Source organism: Gorilla gorilla, chromosome 19 (assembly GCF_029281585.2).
Source record: "Gorilla gorilla gorilla isolate KB3781 chromosome 19, NHGRI_mGorGor1-v2.1_pri, whole genome shotgun sequence".
Classification (NCBI taxonomy): domain Eukaryota; kingdom Metazoa; phylum Chordata; class Mammalia; order Primates; family Hominidae; genus Gorilla; species Gorilla gorilla.
The window spans coordinates 25,650,089-25,668,132 of record NC_073243.2 but is presented as its reverse complement, the minus strand read 5'-3'; the positions used below and the strand labels follow the sequence as shown (position 1 = coordinate 25,668,132).

The 18,044-nt window shown below is 41.5% G+C and overlaps 1 protein-coding gene and 1 long non-coding RNA gene across 3 annotated transcripts in view; one reads left to right on the top strand and one right to left on the bottom strand.

Moving 5' to 3' along the window:
• LOC129527856 (uncharacterized) overlaps positions 1-6,430 on the bottom strand; it is a 114,465-nt gene extending 108,035 nt beyond the window's left edge. For both annotated transcript variants that reach the window (XR_008672956.2, XR_008672957.2), the window contains exon 1: positions 6,349-6,430. This is a non-coding gene — a long non-coding RNA (uncharacterized lncRNA). The remainder of the gene's footprint in view (positions 1-6,348) is intronic.
• A 10,180-nt stretch (positions 6,431-16,610) lies between these two features.
• MYH13 (myosin heavy chain 13) overlaps positions 16,611-18,044 on the top strand; it is a 72,013-nt gene continuing 70,579 nt past the window's right edge. The window contains exon 1 of the mRNA XM_019013356.4: positions 16,611-16,638. The gene's annotated coding sequence lies outside the window, so the exon portion shown is untranslated. The remainder of the gene's footprint in view (positions 16,639-18,044) is intronic.

The following is an 18,044-nucleotide window of genomic DNA, read 5'->3' as shown; positions in this document are numbered from 1 at the left end:
TGAGCCACCGCGCCCGGCCGCATTTACTATTTTATAGACAGTAGTCAAGGAAGGCATCTCTGGTAAGAAGACACTTGAGCAGTGACCTGAAGGAGGCAAGAGGGTAAGCCAAGTGGGTATATGGGCGCACAGCACGTCCAGGCAGAGAAAACAGAAAATGCAAAGGCCCTAAGGCAAGGGCAGGTAGGGAATGTTAGAGGGGCAGGGAGGAGGTCAAGCAGGGCAGGAAGAGACTGAACAAGATGAGACGGTTAAGGCATAAGAGAGGAACTGAGAGACCAGATCATGTAGGGCCCCTTGGCCACTCTAAGGACTTTTGCCTTTACTCAGAGTGAAGTGGGAAAGCGTTGGAGGGTTTTGAGCAGGGTGATATTAACAAACATTTTAAAAGAATCACTCTGGCTGCTGTGTTGAGAATAAACTAAGGGAGCAAAGATGGACACTGGGAAACTAGTTAGGAGCCTACTGAAAAATAAAGGTTAAAAGATGACAGTGGCAGTTGGGCGCGGTGGCTCACACCTGGAATCCCAACACTTTGGGAGGTCGAGGTGGGCAGATCACTTGAGCCCGAGAGTTCGAGACCAGCCTAGGCAACATAGCAAAACCCCATCTCTACTAAAAATAGAAAAAAAGAAAAAAATTAGCAGGGCATAGTGGCACATGCCTGTAGTCCCAGCTACGGGGGAGGCTAAGGTGGGAGAATCACCTGAGCCCAGGAAGTCAAGGCTGCAATAAACCAAGATCGCACCACTGCACTCCAGCCTGGGAGACAGAGTGAGACCCTGTCTCAAAAAAAACAAAAAACAAAAAAACTAACAACAACAACAACAATAAAAACCATGACAGTGGCTTAGGGCAGAAAAATAACAACGGGAGACAAAGAGAAGTAGATGGATTCCAGATTTATTGAAGGTAGCTAGCATACATAGGATTGTCAGATAGATTGGATGAGAGACAAAGTGAAAGAATGAACTTATAAAAGAGGGACAGAAAATAAGACCAAAAAAAGACTTGATGGAGTAGAACCTCCAGAAAGAGAGGAAGCAGCAGAACAAAAATGAAATCTAGACAAAGACTGTACTTTATTCACTCCTTCCTCTACCTTCTAACATTTACTCTCCCCCAACCTCTAAACCCCTATCAGCCTCAATCTTTTCATTATAAATTGTGTAGACCGCAATCTCAAATGTGTCTAAGTTAATAACAAAAGTTTAAAACAAAAAAGAGAAAAAAAATGTTAAATAATCTCCAAAAAACAAAATTTTGGATCAAAGAGGAAATCAAAACTACAATCATAAGAACATGTAGAAAGAAACAAAAGAAAAAATCTTTGTGACCTCAGCTTAGGCAAAGATGTCTTAGATATGACACCAAAGACACAGGCCACAAAAGAAAAAATTGATCAATTGTACATCATCAAAATGTAAAGCTTCTGCTCTTTGAAAAACACTGTTATAGAGAGAATGAAAAGACAAGCCACAGATTGAAAGTATTTACAACTTATATCCCTGATGAAAGATTTATATTCAGAATATATAAACAAATCTAAAAATCCAGGGAAAAGGTAACAACATAATACTTTAAAAGGCAAAAGGTTTAGACAAACATTTCACTAAACATACAGATGATAAAAAGGCATCTGAAAATCATTCAACATCATGAATCATGAGAAAAATATCAATTAAAACACAGTAAGATACCACAACACACTTACTACAATGACTAAAAGACCAAAGTGTTGGCCAAGAGTCATAATGTAAAATGATACAATGACTTATGAAAACAGTTTGGCAACTTCTTTAAAAGTTAACAAATTATCTATATGATCTAGCCATTCTATTCCTAGGTATTTACCAAAGAGAAATGAAAGCGTATGTCCACATGAAGACTTGTACACAAATGTTTATGGCACATTTATTTGTAATAGGGGCAAAAACCAAAAAGAAAAACCAAAATATCCATCAACAAATGAATGGGTAACAAATTATGGTATATCCATACAATGAAATACTACTCAGCAATCAAAAGAAACCATTAACACTAAAAAGGGTGAATCTCAAGATAATTACGTTGATTGAAAGCAGCAGCCCCTCCAAAAAGTACATACTATATTATTCTATTTATATAAAATTCTAGAAAATGAAAACTACAGTGATAGAAAGTGGACCAGCAGTTGGCTAGTGATGCAGAGGGAGGGTTTGTAGGGGGCACAAAGAAAGGGTGGAGGGGATTACAAGGGAGCAGGAGGAAATTTGGGAGGGGGGTCCATGAACATGTTCATTATCTTGATTGAGATGATGGTTTCACAGGCATCTATGTATGTAAAAACCTATCAAACTGTGCACTTTTAATATGTGCAGTTTTAAATGTCAATTATACCTCCATAAATTTAAAATTCTGCATTAGGGGAAATACCACAATTACAGTACTCTGGGAAGATAATTAGTAATTAGAATACTATATGCCAAACTTTAAAGCCAGAGTTATACTTTTTCACAGAAATTGCATGAAGCCTGTTTATCAGTTTGTTGACATATTTACTATGTTGAATCTTCCAATTCTTAACTACAGTCTGTTTCATTTAATTAGATCTTCTTTTATTTCTTTCATCAGTGTTTGGTAGTTTTCAGCATACAAGCCATATACAAATTTTGTTAGATCTATGTCAAACTTTTTTTTTTTTTTTTTTTTTGAGACGGAGTCTCACTCTGTTGCCCAGACTGGAGTGCAGTGGCACAATCTTAGCTCACTGCAACCTCCACCTCCCGGGTTCAAGCCATTCTCCTGCCTCAGCCTCCTGAGTAGCTGGGATTACAGGCGTGCACCACCATGTCTGGCTAATTTTTGTATTTTTAGTAGAGGCAGGGTTTCACCACGTTGGTCAGGTTGGTCTCAAACTCCTGACCTCATGATCCGCCCACCTTGGCCTCCCAAAGTTCTAGGATTACAGCCGTGAGCCACCGTTCCCGGCCTGTCTAACTTCTTTCTTTTTTTAAGTGACTGTAAATGGCATTATATTTCTAATTTTGCTGTCTACATGTTCACTGCTAACATACAGAAAAACAATTGATTTTCTCTTTTTTTCTGTTTTTGTTTGTTGTTGTTGTTGTTGTTGTTGTTGTTGTGGTTTTTGTTTGAGACGGAGTCTTACTGTGTCACCAGGCTGAGAGCAGTGGCTCACTGCAAACTCCACCTCCCAGGTTCAAGTGATTCTCCTGCCTCAGCCTCCTGCGTAGCTGGGATTACAGGCACGTGCCACCATGCCCAGCTAATTTTTGTATTTGTAGTAGAGACAAGGTTTTACCATATTGGCCAGGATGGTCTCAATCTCTTGACCTCGTGATCTGCCTGCCTCGGCCTCCCAAAGTGTTGGGATTACGGGCGTGAGCCACGGTGCCCAGCCTTCTGTTGCATTTCTTAAGATTTAGATCATAATTGCAACTCTGCTATTCTTAGAACAAAGAATGAGTAAATGTTGCAGTTGGGACAAAAGGGACAGATTTCTCACAGTCGTATGTGATAACATAATATGACATCCTTTAAGTTTTGCAATGCAATAATAAAATACATCCTTTTTCACAAAAATGCATGACTTCATCAATATTTTTAAGAGCCTTCCTAATCCTTTGATCCTGAATTCATTCTTGGGAAACATCTATTGGGTCATCATTTTTGTCCATTTTCAGTTCTTCAGTTGTTACCTAGTTCAACACTGCTGAATGCACGCTGGTCAATGGCTTTGCAAAACTCAAGCCAATTTTTTTTACTACTTTCACTGACTTCACTAAATTCTGCAACTGTTCCAAGATTTCTCATTTTACTTTGCATTCAACTTAAATTGATTATTGCATATTTACAATACATAATGATCAACAAGATCATTAGTGAATACTTTTTGTTTTCCTATGCAATATCATTATTGTGAAGGCTCCAATAACAGGGATTTCACTATTGCAAACTGAAAACTATCTTTAGCCTTTGCCCAGAAAGTCTATTCTATAGATTTAACAATTAAAGATATGCATAAGCATTTATGTACACATATATACTTAGCAGAATATTTTAAAGAACAGAAACTTAGAGCACCCTAAATGCCCAATAATAGAAAATTTGTTATATAAATTATGTTATCTTCAAAGCATGGTACACTACGTAACTATTAAAAATCATAATCTAAAAGAATAGTTAATATCATGAGAAAATTTTAAAATGTGTTCTAAAAGCAGAATACAAAACAGTGCTTGCAGACTGATATCTCAATTGTGTATGTGTTTAAGAATACATAAAAATTGGCCAGGCGTGGTGGCACATGCCTGTAATCCCAGCACCTTGGGAAGCCAAGGTGGGCGGATCATGAGGTCACGAGATCGAGACCATCCTGGCCAACATGGTGAAACCCCATCTCTACTAAAAATACAAAAATTAGCTGGGCATGGTGACACACCTGCAGTCCCAGCTGCTCCAGAGGCTGAGGCAGGAGAATCACTTGAATCTGGGAGGCAGAGGTTGCAGTGAGCCGAGATCGCACCACTGCATTCCAGGCTGGCGACAGAGCGAGACTCCATCTAAAAAAAAAAAAAAAAAAAAGGAGCTGGATACCATCCCGGCCAACATGGTAAAACCCCGTTTCTACTAAAAAATACTAAAATTAGCTGGGCATGGTGGCACTCGCCTGTAGTCCCAGGTACAGGGGAGGCTGAGGCAGGAGAAACACTTGAACCCAGGAGGTGGAGGTTGTAGTGAGCCAAGATCGCGCCACTGCACTCCAGCCTAGCAAGAGAATGAGACTCCGTCTCAAAAAAAAAAAAAAAGAAAGAAAGAAAAAAGGATACATAAAAACATGGAAAAAAATGTGAAAGGATTTAAACCAAAATTTAGGTAGAGATGACTTCTATGCTAAAATTTTAGGCAAGATTTAAAATTTTCCTTCAGTATGTTTGATTATGTTTTTCAATGTGTGTACTATTTTTGGAATTCTTTTAAAGGCTCATGTTTGTAAAATAAATAAAAGTAACCTGCCTCTTAAGATTTCATATCCACTTCTCATCAAAGACATGGATATAACTGACAACAGTAAGGTGAAGAGAGGGTCGTTTGATGGATGAGACCATTAGCACAGCTGCTAAAAGCTGTTGCCTGTCATCCAAGCTCTCTGTAAGGATTAACATTCCAGGACTGACACACAGCAGCTGTCAGTAAGCAAACTTAAATTCTGCCTCCTGGCTGTGGCAGAGGTTTGGGCACATGTTCCACATATCGGTGTCCCTAGGAACCGTCATCGCAGACTCCATCGGTCACATTTTCCAAAGCGAGAAGCTGAAGAATCAGCCGTGGGCAGATGGAAAGAACCTTGCTTAAGGATGGAATTTGCCAGCCTGATTCCTCCCTCCTAGTTCCAAGGGCCACTAAGATGCCGCTTCCGGAGGCCGCAAGAAAAAAGAAAGCCTCTCCATGGTGACGGAGAAAAACATCTCCCTTGGGGAACACACCCAAAACAGGGCTTCTCTTAGATTCCAATAGCCTGACCTTCACAAGAGGGCAAACTATCTTCTCAGCTCCTCACAGAAACTATGGCTTGTGGCTTTCCTGGAGAAACTGAGGTACTGCGCAGTGTGAAGGCTCAAATTATGAGAAATTATGTTTAAAACATGGATGGGAAAGGTAGTACCTTCTGAGCAACAAAATCATCACTTTTTCCACTATTTGGAAAAATAATTCAATTGGTACCCACGGATTTGAGTATCTGAACCTGACTTTATATAAGAATATATGTGTGGCCGGGTGCGGTGGCTCATGCCTGTAATCCCAGCACTTTGGGAGGCCGAGGCGGGCGGATCACCTGAGGTCAGGAGTTTGAGACCAGCCTGGCCAACATGGCGAAACCCGGTCTCTACTAAAAGTACAAAAATTAGCCAGGCGTGGTGGCAGGTGCCTGTAATCCCAGCTACTCAGGAGGCTGAGGCAGGAGAATCACTTGAACCCGGGAGGTGGAGGTCGCAGTGAACCCAGATCACGCCACAGCACTCCAGCCTGGCGACAAGAGTGCTACTCCATCTCAGAAAAAAAAAAAAAAAAGGAATATTTACGTGTACCACATGTACAACATAATAATATGGCTATGTATGCACTGAAAATTTTCAAACGGGCTTTGTTGACAAGAATTTTAAATTTTCTGTCTGGCCCAGTCAGTCATGGGACTTGCCCTCAAATGCCCTCTCCACACTCAATTTCATACCCTCCCCCCCACACAGTCCTTCACGGATCTACTGTCTGGAATTACACAGCACAAATAAATCGCGGGGACGAACAAGGTCCTGCTCACTCGCAAACTCTTAAATGCACACTTACTGGCCAGGTCCCAGTACGGCCTCCAGGCCTGCCGCAGCTACGGCAGGAGTCACTTCCGGCCTTTCCTTCCCACAGACTGACCCTTCCCATGATGCCCTGGGACGCACCGGAAGTGACTCCCCTCCTCTCTGGACAATTGAAAACATCGTTTCTCTCCTGTAGTGCCAGGGTGTCTCCTTCAAAGCACACTGCGGCTATCTTTTTTTTTTTTTTTTTTTTGAGACAGTTTCGCTCTTATTGCCCGGGCTGGGGTGCAATGGCGCGATCTCGACTCACCGCAACCTCCGCGATTACAAGCATGCGCCACCACGCCCGGCTAATTTTTGTATTTTCAGTAGAGACTTGGCGTTTCTCCATGTTGGTCGGCTGGTCTCGAACTCCCGACCTCAGGTGATCCGCCGCCTCGGCCTCCCAAACTGCTGGATTACAGGCGTGAGCCACCGCGCTCGGCGCACGGCTGCCGTCTTTTGACGCATTATCAGCACTTTGACCCACTCCCTCCCTCCCCACAACTAGATCATAGTTGTTGAGAAAACAAACTTTCTCTTCAGTTCCTGAAAAAATGTCTTCATTAGCCTTCTGTTGAATGAAGAGCAGACATTCAATAAATTTTGTTGGACAGAATGAACCAATATTGAGTAGAAAAAGAGCAGTTAACAGATCCAACACTCAACACAGAAAAAGGAGGAAAAAAACAGCCTTTATAACAACAGCTGACATTTGAAACCCGAAGTCCTTACCTTAATTTCCAAGGCTCTAAACCATCTGGCTCTTGCCTACCTCTGCCACTACATTCCCTACTACTGGTTCACTCTGCCCCACTGGCCCACCATCTCCCAGAGCGTTTGCATTTGTTTCCTCTGCCTGAAATACTGTCGCCCTTTGATATTTTCATGGCTTACTCATTCACTTCACTAGGTGTCTGCTCAAATATCACCTCTTCAGAGAAACTTCCCCACACAGCCACTGTTTCCTTATCCTGCTTTTCTTTCCTTCAGAGCATTTATCTTTAATTGATATATCTGTTTGTGACTTTATCTATTTTGTTCTCCAGTACTTAAAGTCCTCCCAGCATATGGTAAGGTTTCAACGAATGTTGAATGAATGAATGCATGTTTACAATGTTGCTAGCTCTCTGCTAAGCCCTATGTATGTATTACAGCTTTGCAATTAACAGTTCCAGGTGGGAATTTCATCATCATTGTAGCTTGGATCATTCTAGAAGATCTCAAACTGATTCCATCTATCCTTGTCTTGGTCAGGCTTGTCTTGTCAGGAGGTTGCAGTGAGCCGAGATCGTGCCATTGTACTCCAGCCTAGTGACAGAGTGAGACTCCGTCTCAAACAAACAAACAAAAAAGAATACATAAAAACATGGAAAAAAATGTGAAAAGATTTAAACCAAAATTTAGGTAGAGATTTTGAGGACTTTGCCATGATACCCTCCAACAACCTATCAGGTATAGTGATGAATTTACCACCACTTGCCCAAGACAATCCTGGTTTTAAAATGGAAAGTTTCAAGAACTCCCTTAGCCCCAAACAAACTGGCATGGTTGGTCACCTACTTTCAGATATCCAGGCTCCTATCTTCCTTGTTTTGTTTTACTGCTATGTGGGGAGGAATGAATCTACACAGAAAATTGGCTACATATACTGGGTAGAATGAGAGGACTAAAAAGACAGTGGACAGGCTTTGGCAGCTGGTGGGCCTCACCAGACAGCAGCATCAAAGACATGAACAACATTGGAGACATTGACTTGGCTCCCAAAGCCCTCTGCCACTGTCAGTGGTTGGTGCGTTCACCAAAGAAAGCTCATGTTTTTCAAAATCACAAGGTTCTCTGTTGACATAGCCTCAACCACTCTCCCCTTTCCCAAACTATCATGTCACATCCAAATAGTACCCTGCCATGCGTTCATTAATTCACTTAATTGCCACAAGAACCTCCTGAGTTATTGTTAACATTCCCATTCTACAGGTGAGAAAACTGAGGCTGACAAAGATTAAGTAACTTGCCCAAATTCAAGTAGCTTAAATAGTGAAGTCAGAATTTGAGACCCAGCATTCTGATTGTCAAGGTCCATTCTTAGTGACTGCATTATCATGCAGATTTTAATGATATAAGTACATACTTTTACTGCATCCAACAAGCTTTTTTAGGACACATTAAGACCTCAGTGGTAGTAGTTAAAAGTAATCAATCATGCTTTCCTTAGCTCTAATGAGGTTTTAAGCAGCTGAAGTAACCAAAACACAGCAAATAGACCCCGAGATAGGAAGCAAACAGCAGGAGATCCTAACTCTCACAGACATGAGTCAAAGCTATGAAGCCAGGCTGGAAAGTCTCCAGGTTACTGAACAGACCTAGCTGGTAGGATTTTTTCTCTGAACACAATGTTCTCAGGTCATCCACACAATCTCTTCATGTTATTTTCGGTGAAGGATGCCTAGTTTATGTGCAATTCTGAGAAGCATGTGTAATTCTGAGAAGCATGTATAATTCTGATAGCATTAGTGTCTTACAGGATCTTGTAAAGCCAGAAGCAACTGTCTTCAAGTGAAAATACAAACTGGACTTGGAGTCAAAAGATGTTTGTTTTAGCTCTCACTCTGCCACTTATTAGCCGTATGGTTAGTCATTTATCCTCACCAAGCCTCAGTTTTCCCACCTACAAAACTGTGATAAGTCTCTCTTCTCATTGACATTGAATAATCAATTTAAATAATGCTTTTGATAACCCCTATGAACTTTTTGCTTTGCACATTTTCAGTATATAAATACCAGCAGTGAAGAAGTTTATATATTCCATTTGAAAGAGTTCCAAACTTGCTCTGTTGAGTTTGAGAGTAGAACGGAGAGGTGTCTAATTTTATGCTTAGCATGAATTAGATAAACTGTCCAGAACCTCAATTTCTGATTCTGTGAGGTAGGAGTTACTTTAGACAATATTCAAAGCCTCATTTAGTTCCAGAATCTATATTATCATTCAAATCTTTAGCTAGGCAATTCAAATATGAATGGGGGCCATTCACCAATGTGACTTTCACTCAGAAATTTCTGTTCCTGGCTGGGAAACGTCCTGCTGCTTTTTGAAATTTCATCTGTTACATAAGCCCTGAGATAGCCTGAGTTGTAAGGGGTGAGGTATGATCCCACTATTAGCACAGTTAATTGCCCTTTCTTCTCAAGTAGCCTTCTGAGGAGTGACCTCAATCACACTTTTTTCCTAGTCTTATTTGGCCTTGCTACTGCCTCCTTCTTCCCACTGCGCTATCCACATTGACATTTCCTCTGAATGCATCTTAAATAGTGATTTGTGAAGAGATTTGTCCCTAGGAAAATCAGAAAAACTTTTTCCTCCTCCTTAACACCTGCTCATTCCTTAATCCCTTGCTGCCACCCCCACCATCCTGCTGACATTGCTGTCAGGATCACCTCCCTGGCCAATCCAATGCCCTGTTCCTGGTCCTCTCTTTCTCCAGCTTCTCTGTAGCACTCTTCATGATAGCCTCTCTCTTGAAAATATCACTTCCCTTGACTTATTTTGACACTAATAATAAAGTTACCTTCACTTTTGAGTAGACGAAATGATTTTGTAATAAGACTGAAGAAAATTTCCAGTCATAGAACTCCTCTCAGGTTTGAGAGAGGTGGGCTGATAGTGTGGGGTGGGAGCTGTGGACTTGGGGGAATAGTGATGAAATAGAGATGATGAAACCCCAAAACAAGGAATCTCTCAGAGGTGATGGATATGACTATTACCTTGATTATGGTATATGCATATGTCCAGACTCATCAAATTGTGTGCTTAAGTGTGTATAGCTTTTTGTATATCAATTATGTTTCAATACAGCTGTAAAAAAAAGAAAGAAAAAGATGAGTCCCTTTCCCCCTGAAAAAGGGCCTATATGAATAAAAATAGGTGGTGACCAAACTTGTTTCTAAAGATGAAAGTGGTCTTCTTTATTTGATGACTTTTATGTTGCTGAGTAACCAGAAGAGTAGAAATGCATGTCTATGGCAGAGCTAAATGATTCCACATAATAGAGGAACAACTGAGTACCCTAGGGGTGCAGAGAAATTCCTGAAAGGAAGAAAGGAAAAGACACCAAGCATCAGTGTAAAGAAAAAATGGACTTTGTAGAACAGACATTTCTGATGGAAACAGATAATGTATTCTGAGGTATGTAATATAATCCTCTTCTATGTCTCCCCTAAAATATCTTTGGTAAATTCTGCATTGCTCATTTAGATTTTGGGGGATGGTGGATTATATGCTGAGACCAGGTCAGGGTGGGTGGACATGAAAATATACAGTTTGGCATGGGATAGAAGCAGACTGCACACAGAGATAGCCACATCTAGATGGCATAGACAGGATTTCATTAGGTCCCTGCATCATTCTCGTGACTTGGACAGAAACAGAAAAATTTTTTCTGATTTTGCAGCTGAAGGGGAAAGACTCCAGAGTTGCTAAGAGAAGGGAGGGGGGCTCACCCCAGTCAGAAAATGGCAGAAGTAAGCTGGGGACTCTCTCAGGTCTTCTGACTCCAGCAAGATCTTACTGCTTCTCACTTGGTATTTGCTTACTTGCAGAATGAACCTCATTTATTTTTATTTACTTTTTTCCTCTTTTTCTGCTTTCATTTCCTCTTCCCATGTCCGCAACACCTAGCCTTCCTGTGAGCGCTAAACTTTCACAAGAGTTTAAATTATCACCTCCAGACAAATGATATCCCCCAACATAGAGGATGACATTCTAGCCTTGACATCTCCTTTCAACTTTGAACCCTTATCTCTGCCACATCATCTCACGCTCAATATGTCCAAACTCGACACTCATCTTTCTCCACTTCAGTGTCTCCTCTGGGCTGGTGTCATGGCCCTAGATTCCAGGCTGAAATGAGATCTGCATGACAGGCAGGATCCTTTGACGACTCCTCGCCCCTCAAACTCGGCAGTCATCAAAGCCCTTTGGGTCCTGCCTTTAGGGGACCTCTTGAGTTTTCTCTCCTTCCTTTTGAACTTCATTTTTATTCTCTGTAATTGAGGCCCTCTTCATTTTACACCAATTTTTTAAAAATTTTTTCTGCAAACACTTAACTATGATGACTTAACCATGATTTTTTTTTTTTTTTTTTGAGACGGCGTCTCGCTCTGTCTCCCAGGCTGGAATACAGTGGCATGATCTCCACTTACTGCAAGCTCTGCCTCCCGAGTTCACACCATTCTCCTGCCTCAGCCTCCTGAGTAGCTGGGACTACAGGTGCCTGCCACCACGCCCGGCTAATTTTTTTGTGTGTGTATTTTTAGTAGAGATGGGGTTTCACCTTGTTAGCCAGAATGGTCTCGATCTCCTGACCTCGTGATCCGCCCGCCTAGGCCTCCCAAAGTGCTGGGATTACAGGCATGAGCCACCGCACCTGGCCGATTATTTTTTATATTCAGTGTAAGTGATTGTTAATATACACCAAGTAGATTTTAATATATTGATATAATATGGGGTAGAGCCTCAAAAAATAAGCCTAGAACTCACAAAGGTCTTAAATGGGCCCTAATATATACCTCTTTTTTTTATTTTTTTGAGATGGAGTCTTGCTCTGTCACCCAGGCTGGAGTGCAGTGGTGCAATCTCTGGCTCACTGCCACCTCCATCTCCCAGGTTCAAGAGATTCTCCTGCCTCAGCCTCCCAAGTAGCTGGGATTACAGGCACTTGCCACCATGCCCAGCTAATTTTTGTATGTTTAGTAGAGACGGGGTTTCACCATGTTGGCCAGGCTGGTATCGAACTTCTGACCTCAAGTGATACACCTGCCTTAGCCTCCCAAAGTGCTAGGATTACAGGTGTGAACCACCACACTTGGTCCCTAATACACACTTCTTTTACCACTTCGGGTTTGAAATTTCACTGTTCCTGCTTTGCCTAAATGGGACAGTGTAGAAGAAAAACTACAAGCCCACGCAATTCTCTTCTCCCTGACTCTGCATGGCAGAATCAGAGCCACCAGGGCTGGACTCAGAACCACCAGCCACCAGGACTCGAAACCACTGCGAAAGCCACCCTGCGGTGCTGTGGGGAATTTTAACACAGATCTGAAAGCGCAGGGGCATTGAGGGGTAAAGTCTAAGCATCTAACAGCCTGCCTGCCCCCACGAGTCATCAGAACCTGTCCAATCATCTAGGGAAGTTTTACACCAAGATTTTTTCAATAGTCACAACTTGCTTCTAGGCCGCCAGGTTCTCTTGCCACCATTACATCATATCACCAGTTCTAGACTCATCTTCAAATACATATGTGTGTGTGTGCGTGAGTGTGCATGTGTGCGTGTGTGTGTGTGTGTGTGTGTAATCTGCCCACTTTCCTGCTCACAAACCTCAAAAGGCCTCCCAGTGATCTCGGAATAATGCCTGACTCCTTTCCTGGGCACTGAAAATCCATCACAAATAAGCACAGCCCACTTCTGCCTTCACCTCCGTATTACCCCCGACCCCACCCCAGTCCTGTGCTGTGGCCTGGCTCTCCCAGTTGACCTTCCTAAAATATCCTGGGAAGACTTGTTTCCAAGCCATGATCCCTCAGTTCCCTAAGCCTAGAACTTCCTTCCTGTTCCCCTCACCCAGTTAAAAGTCTGCCTCCTTTAAGAGACAGGAGAGACTAGGGGAAAAGGCATGGCTTTGGAATCAGAAATCCTGGATTTCAGTTCTGGTTCAATTGCGTACTAGCTGTGGGGCCTTTTAGCCAATCCCTTACCCTTTTAGGCCTCAGTTTCCCCATTTAGACCATGGGAATAATAATAATATGAATCATATAAACCTCTCAGCCTGGTAGAGAAAAATAAACATAATAAAATATATAAAATCGTCATCTAAACCAAAAAGTACTAAAAGATTATTATTATCTACAGTCACTACTCCCGTCCAGATCTTTTCCCCCCTTCAAAACAAATAAAATGTTATTATTATAACAATTCTGCTAATATTTTATATATACAACACACTTTATGGTTTTTCAAATACCTTGTACATACGTCAAATCCACTGTCCACAATCCAATCAGTTTAGGATAGTTTCATCTGGGAAAGTGATTTATCCTTTTCATGTCTATGCACTTCTCTTCCCATCTGCATTTGTCAGCTCCTTTGGGGCAGTGATCTTAGCTCATACCCCTGTTCCCCATTCCCAGCACAGAGTCTAATACCAAGTAGGCACTCAAACATGATGCATTTCCAAAAACGAGATGTTACAGGCATAGGCTCTAGAGCCAGAGAGCACTTGAAACTCATTTCAGCTGCTGACTAGTTGTATGGCCTTGGGCAGATTGCTTAAACTCTCAGTAGTTGTATAATAGAAATGATATTAGCACCTACCTCACAGGACTATTATAAAGCTTCAGTGAATCAATATGGATAAAGCCTGGCATGTGGTGAGTTCTTAAGTCTTTTTTCTTTTCTTTCTTTCTTTTTTTTTTTTTATGTGAGATGGAGTCTTTCTCTGTTGCCCAGACTAGAGTGCAACGGTGCCATCTTCGCTCACTGCAACTTCCACCTCCTGGGTTCACGCGATTCTCCTGCCTCAGCCTCCCAAGTAGCTGGGATTGCAGGTGTGCACCACCACGCCTGGCTAATTTTATTGGATTTTTAGTAGAGATGGGGTTTCACCATGCTGGCCAGGCTGATGTCAAACTACTGACTTCAAGTGATCCACCCGGCTCGGCCTCCCAAAGTGCTGGGATTACAGGTGGGAGCCACTGCACCCAGCCTAGTTCTTAAGTCTTAATTATTACCATTAAATGAAACTCAGAGTATGATTCCATTCTTTTCTTATCACTTCAGGCCTTTCAACACATGAGTCAGGATGACTCCCTATGAGTCATCTTGATTCATTTATTCACCAGGACGAACATTTACTGAGCATCTGCTATATGCAAAAGGCTGCACCTCAAATAAAAGCAACTGTGCTTCTGGCTGATCACTCTCGGTTGCTTTCTTCTGGGCCAGAACTTTGCTATGGATTATGTCCTTCAGCCTTTCCTCTCTTGTTTTCTGGAACAGGAAATAAATAAGTTTGTGTTCCAACATCAAATCACCTAGGGAAGTTCCAGGTCTAAAAAAAAAGTATTCATATTTCTTTACTGAAGGGCTTCTCACATCCCTTAATATGCTAATATTTATGATGAATCTCTAACAGGAGGGAATAGAGTTTAACACATTTCTTAAGCTCATTTAACCACAGGACCATTTATTTCGAAGTGACCCTCCCAATCTGCATTCTGTCAAATCTACTTTAGAAAATACTTTGTGGAAGCCAGGCTCATGCCTGTAATCCCAGCACTTTGGGAGGCCAAGGCAGGCGGATCACCTGAGGTCGGGAGTTCGAGACCAGCCTGACCAACATGGTGAAACCCCGTCTCTATTAAAAATACAAAATTAGCTGGGCCTGGTGGCACATGCCTGTAATCCCAGCTACTCGGGAGGCTGAGGCAGGAAAATCGCTTGAACCCACAAGGCGGAGGTTGTGGTGGGCGGAGGTCGCGCCATTGCAATCCAGCCTGGGCAACAAGAGCAAAACTCTGTCTCAAAAAAAAAAAAAAAAAAAAAAGAAAGAGAAAGAAAGAAAGAGAGAAAGAGAGAGAGAGAGAAAGAAAGAAAGGAAAGAAAGAAGGAAGGAAGGAGGAAGGAAGGAAGGAGGGAGGAAGGAAGGAGGGAGGGAGGGAAGGAAGGAAGGAAGGAAGAGAAAATACTTTGTGGAAGTCCTATCTCTACCTACTCCTCCTCTGGTCTAAAATTCACTTTGATTAATGCAAACTATCTTTTGGAAATGCCCTACCTACATGAAATTCTACCCACTGGAGACTGATTAAGGAAACTTTGATTCAGCAAACACTGATTAGATACAATTTAAACAGATCACACTGTATTGCAGTAAATGGCTCTAACTTCTGCATATACAGTTGTTCCTACATAGTCAAACATCACTTATATTTTAGCAAAAAATTTAAAAATCTCCTAAGTAACTATAATAATTGTCACAACGTCCATGTATTTTCATTAGAACCCACTAGAGCTGCACTCAGAACTTATTTACTCTTACTTTAGCCTGATCTTAATTTTGTAATCTCTTTCCCAATCGATAATACAATATCAGGCTAGTAAAGACAAACTTACCACAGAAAGAAATTATACCTGAGAGGCTGGCCATGAAGGCAAAGACAGAAAATCTAAAAAGTAAGGCCAAGTGTGGTGGCTCACACTTGTAATCCCAGCATTTTGGGAGGCCGAGGCGGGAGGATCACTTGAGGTCAGGAGTTCGAAACCACCCTGGTCAACATGGTGAAACCCTGTCTCTACTAAAAATATAAAAATTAGCTGGGCGATTATAGCACATGCCTATATATAACACATGGGATTATAGCACATGCCTATATATAACACATGGGATTATAGCACATGCCTATAATCCCAACTACTTGGTAGGCTGAGACAAGAGAATTGCTTGAACCCGGGAAATGGAGTTTGCAGCAAACCAAGATCACACCACTGCACTCCAGCCTAGAGGAGAGAGCAAGACTCTGTCTCAATAATAATAATAATAATAAATAAAAGTATACACCAAAATTCACAGCAGGAACAATTAGTGCAGGCATGATCCACTAAGAACCAGATCCTTGATGACTTTATTATATCATCTCCCAGACCCCCCAAAGTGATCAAGAAAAGCTTAAATTCTATTCAAGATAGTAGGTTACACAGAGCAGGATAATGTAAAATACATTTTGGAAAGCTTTTCTTCCGGTAGATTTTTAAACAAACAAATACATAAATAAGACTGGATGTGTTAAAAGGTCAACCTTAAATTTCCAGAGATTTCTCAGACGAGAAGCACACTATCCCATACCAATGCTGGGTAAATGAGGTGTAGTTACTGTCCACACTATTGATCACCCATCGCTTGACAAAGCATCCTGTGGTTCTGCCCTTCAGTGACCTTCTTAGCACACTCTGCTCCAGTTCCACTCAACCCCTAGGACTCTCTAAGTCTCAAAGATCTGTGTCCAACGTCAAAATCCCTACGCAGCTGACTTGGCATTATGCAGCCTCCGCTGGTCATTTATCCAAGTAACTTAACAAGAGTGAGAGATCAGGGCTACGACGCATTTACATCTAACAAGTAAATGGTGCTCCCCCAAATATAGCCAAGTTAGAGTGCTGGGCTGGCAGATTTGGGAGTATAAAGAGAGCTGGGGGGTCACACTCCTGAAATTGCTGTGACCGCAGCATCTCTAGGTAAGTGCTCACAAGTGCTCACTTTTTTGCTCAAAGTAGCTATAGTTGCACCTGATCAGGTTACCAGTCAAGGGGGGAAGACAATAAAGTAGCCTTTATGGAGGGCCTACTAAGTGCAAGGTCTTGTGTTGAGGGCAAGGTTGGAGACAAGATGGAAAGACAAGACAACTGCCTTTCAAGAAACTTTTACAAGGGGTGAAAAGACAAGAATATAAGCAATTATAAGACAAAAAATATTCACCTGCAGAACAAAACTGAGTATAATGCATGATTCCTCCTCTGATTATTTAGGTCGATGTTATACTGTTCAGTTAGCAAATTAACTTGGTAACTTGTGGTATCTCTTCTGTGATTGCTTAAGCTATTATTTGAAATTTTTATGGTTATTTAATTTGTTTCCCATGTCAGGATTTCTGAAAAATGGTTGTGGGAAGAAATAATCCCAAGCATCTTGCCCATCTTACAAAGTGTCATAGTCTGATATGAATTGACTGGTTTGCAGACTGTTCTCACATGGCATATTTTATGGACTTGGGACTGGATTGTGTCTGACAGTGCAATAGCATCCCTCAGAGACTTGTGATACTTTGAATTCAGGCCACCATCTCTACGGAGAACTTTCTGTTATAGACTCATAGGGCTGAAAGGAATCTTGGAGATTTTCTGGTGCATCTGATTCATTTTACAGAAGGAAACAGAAACCCAAAGAAATCATACCAGCTACTTAACAGAACTGATATTAGAATTTCTGTAGCTCTGCCTCCATATTTTTTTAAATTGAGGATTCAGAATATAGTATGTAATACTTTAATTTTTTAAGAAATTGTGAGAATTTTAGGATATAGCTGGAGATTATGTAAGATGCATTAAAGACAGAGAAGGAAGGAGGCAACAAGCATAGTAAACCAAATCCTAAGTGTCTGTTCCTGCCTAAATAGGGCTTCATGAAATATTCCCCTGGCTCCATAAAAGCACTGAATGGTAATTGGGAAGTTTGCTTAGATTACGTTTGATATTGAAAATTTTTCAGACACTCATGCCTCCTTGAGATAGCCACGTAGTTTATAAACTCCTAGAGCTGAGATTCCTTAGTCCCAGGTGACTTTTCAGCTGCCCTACCTTCATCATCTGCAGGAGGAATTTAGAGCATTGAAGAGAATAAAGAAGTCTTTGTCCACAATTTATAACTTTTCTCCTATTGCCAAAAAAAGGTGACTGCCCCTAAGCATCCAAGCTGCAATCTGGAGCATTCCCCTCCCTACTTTCTTTCTTCCCTGACCCCTCACAGCCCCCCAGTCAGAAGCGGTTTCTCTAAGTTCCCATAGTACTTTGTTTAGACTCCTTAAAAATTTGTCTTAATCCTGTTCAAAGACTTAGTTGAGCATTCTCTTATCCCTTACTAACTT